Consider the following 4,240-nt stretch of genomic DNA (forward strand, 5'->3'; position numbering starts at 1 on the left):
TCTTCATAAGGAGGGCTCTGATCATGTCATTCCAAGCTGGTATATACCGTGTATCTTCTTAAACTTCCCCTCCACTTCTAATGAAAATATTTAAATTTCTTAACCAAAAATATATATTTTTTTACTTGCCTCACTCTATTCATAATTCTATTATACCATTTGTGTGATACTTGTGCAATTATATTTATAACCTCAGTTAATACTCCAAGTTCACATTAATTACTCATTCTGTGTATTAATATAGAAAAATTCAGGGCCATAAATATTGTTTTTTACTCTCTTCTCTGCTTTTTCTCCCATAATTGGGCACTTTTTCTAGTTTCATTTTTCTTCAAAGGCCACAACTGTTGCTGTTTATAGTAACACTGAAGTTATAAATCATAAAAGAAATATAAAGTACTATGGAAGTTCCAGAGAGGAAGAGATTGCTTCCAGCATGGAGGCTGTGACAGACAGAAGTAGTTCCAGGGAAATCTTCAGGGAAGAGGCAGAATTTGAGTTGAGCCTTAAAGGATGGACAGCCTAGAAGATTGGGATAAGAGGAAAGGGACCATACACAAAAATAAACTCCAAATGGATTAAAGACCTACATGTAAGGCCAGACACTATAAAACTCCTAGAGGAAAACATAGGCAGAACACTCTAGGACATACATCAAAGCAAGACCCTTTTTGACCCACCTCCTAGAATCATGGAAATAAAATCAAGAATAAACAAATGGGACGTAAAGAAACTTAAAAGCTTTTGCACAGTGAAAGAAACCATAAACAAGACTAGAAGGCAACCCTCAGAATGGGAAAAAATAGTTGCCTATGAAACAATGGACAAAGGATCAACTTCCAAAATATACAAGCAGCTCATGCAGCTGAATACCAAAAAAGCAAATAACCCAATCCACAAATGGGCAGAAGACCTAAATAGACATTTCTCCAAAGAAGACATACAGATGGCCAACACACACATGAAAAGATGCTCAACATCACTCATCATCAGAGAAATGCAAGTCAAAGCCACAATGAGGTATCACCTCACACCAATCAGAATGGCCATCATCACAAAATCTGGAAACAACAAATGTTGGAGAGGGTGTGGAGAAAAGGGAACTCTCCTGCAGTGTTGGTGGGAATGTAAGTTGGTACAGCCACTATGGAAAACAGTTTGGAGGTTCCTTAAAAAACTACAAATAGAACTACCATATGATCCAGTCATCCCACTCCTGGGCATATACCCAAAGAAAACCATAATCCCAAAAGAAACTTGTACCATAATGTTTATTGCAGCACTATTTACAATAGCCAGGACATGGAAGCAACCGAAATGCCCATCAACAAATGAATGGATAAAGAAGATGTGGCATATATATGCAATGGAATATTACTCAGCTATAAAAAGGGATGAGATGGAGCTACATGTAATGAGGTGGATAGACCTAGAGTCTGTCATGCAGAGTGAAGTAAGTCAGAAAGAGAAGGACAAATATTGTATGCTAACTCACATATACGGAATCTAAAAATGGTACTGATGAACTCAGTGACAAGAACAAGGACGCAGATGCAGAGAATGGACTGGAGAACTCGAGGTTTGGGGGGGCGGGGGGTGAAGGGGAAGCTGAGATGAAGCGAGAGAGTAGCACACACATATATATAGTAGCAACTGTTAAATAGATAGCCAGTGGGAAGTTGTTGTATAACAAAGGGAGTCCAACTCGAGGATGGAAGATGCCTTAGAGGACTGGGACGGGGAGGGTGGGGGGGACTCGAGGGAGGGTGGGGGGGGAGTTGAGGGAGGGAGGGAATATGGGGATATGTGTATAAAAACAGATGATTGAACTTGGTGTACCCCCCAAAAAAATAATAAATAAAAAAAATAAAAGAGGAAAGGGTATTGATGGTGTTGGGATTTACAAAGGAGAATAAAGTGGGAGTGGGTAAAGAATTTTAATATGTTCAATTGCTAAGAATATAAAGTGCATGAGAAAAGGGAGCTAAGGTCCTCAGAGAAAAAAAGGGATCCTATCTTAGTGTACTTGAATGCCAAATGGAAGCATTTGATGCCACTGGAATGACAAATTTTCAACTTAGAGTGATCAAAACATCAATGCCTCCAAACTTTGAACTGCCTGTCTCTTCAAAGTCAATAATGATATACACTAGGTTTGGGTTTACACTGTCATTTGAATCAGTCAAAGTAGGCAAAGGTTAGTGGACTTGACCCTTGCCACACATCAGTGTATATATAATACAGTAAGATGGGGACAGTGCCCACTTTGCCATCACATGATAACTCCAGGCACAGGCACCTTTGTGCGGGACTAACACAACATGTCTCTCCTGAACTACAGAACTTCTCCCAAATCCTAAGACTTATGTACACTTTAAGTTTCCTCTGAGTATGTTTTCTGCATCATCTCCTGAAAATCTCTGGGTTCACCCCCAAAGGCAGAGCTTCTTACCTGTTGCAGGGCTCTAACACTGCCAGGTTCCTCCTTCTTCACCTCCCCTCTATTATATGCCTACACACTTCTTGGCACTGACTTTGTGGCATTTCTATGTACATGACACTTTTTTACACCTGACTGACTTCCATGTATGAACACCTCAACCTCTTCAAAAGGTAGACCATCTCTTTTCCCTAGAACATGGGTTCTTAACCTGAAGTTCACAGGACTAGTCCCCACACATATGTATCCAAGGTGTCTGTGCATAGAATTCTGGAGGTCCATGACTGGGGGAAAAAAATCACTTCTTTAACTGCACTAACCTTTTACGCATTTTCTTACGACACAAATGAACTTATCTACGAAACAGAAATACTCACATACGTAGAGAACAGACCTGTGGTTGTCAACGGGGAGGGGGTTGGGGGAGGGATGGATTAGGAGTTTGGGATTAGTAGACGCAAACTATTATATATAGAATCGATAAACAACAAGGTCCTACCATATAGCACAGGGAACTATATTCAATATGCTGTGATAAACCATAATGGAAAAGAATATGAAAAAGAATATATATACACACATATATATATAACTGAATCACTTTGCTGTACAGCAGAAATTAACACAACATTGTAAGTCAATTATACTTCAATAAAACAAATAAACAAATTCTTTTTTAAAAAAAAGTTAGAATTTTCTTCTATTGTAAATATAGGCAACAAAGTATAGTATCTGAAACAATACCTGTGATTTTGTCTTAAATAGTGAGAGATCATGATAGTTTCATCATATTTCAGTTGCAGATATCTCAAAATATTGCTTAGCCCCATCGATAATTCAAAATTAAAGTCATAATTAGACTGGGAATTCCCTGGCGGTCCAGTGGTTAAGGCTCGGCGCTTTCACTGCCAGGGCCCGGTTTCAATTCCTGGTCAGGGAACTAAGATCCTGCAAGCCATGTGGCATGACCAGAAAAAAGTCATTATTAGGCTCACTGCTAGATCTTATTATTTAAGGCATTAATAAAGAAAGGCACATATTACTATGTCACAGCTTTGGGGTTTTTTCTTATTTTGATAGCTGTATTTCAATAAAACTAGTTTCCTTTGTAAGTTTGGTTTTTAATGCATTCAAAACTATTATTCAGAAGAGTCTATAAGAATCATGAGATTGCTAAAGGAGTCTAAAGCACAGAAAGAGGACGGAGACCCTGCTGCATTTAGAGTACACATAACTGCTGAATATCCTAGGCAGGAAAACACACATAGCAGAGCCCTAGAGCAAGATGATTCTTCCAGCATCAGAAAAATGGCTAAGAGCATGGGATGGATCTGAGAGTCAGGTTTCAAATCCGAACTCTACCCTTCCTGGGGCTGCAGCACTGGACATATCCTCTAAACTGTGTGGGTATGCCTTATTCAAAATATAAGTGGTAAAACTTAAATGAAACTTTACAGGGAAGTGATTAGCACAATGCATGGTACCTATTAAGTATTTAATAGATAAATAATACCTATCATTAATAATAATAATAATACTGCAAATATGATCCTTCATGACTTCCCATTAATTCTGTCAAGGTGTTTTTTTCTCAAAATATTCATCACTAAAAGTCTTCTGAGAAAGAGTAATAGTAAGAAGTCCAGTTCAATTTAATTCAACCAGTGTTTACTAGGGAACTATTGTGTGTGCTGTGCTCTATACTGGGTGCCGAGATGATAAGACAGTTAAGGCCTGGCCCCCTGCCCTCACAGTCTAGCTGGAAAGACAATCATGTAAACAAACAATTATGATAACTTG

Source organism: Hippopotamus amphibius, chromosome 4, assembly GCF_030028045.1.
Source record: "Hippopotamus amphibius kiboko isolate mHipAmp2 chromosome 4, mHipAmp2.hap2, whole genome shotgun sequence".
Taxonomy (NCBI): domain Eukaryota; kingdom Metazoa; phylum Chordata; class Mammalia; order Artiodactyla; family Hippopotamidae; genus Hippopotamus; species Hippopotamus amphibius.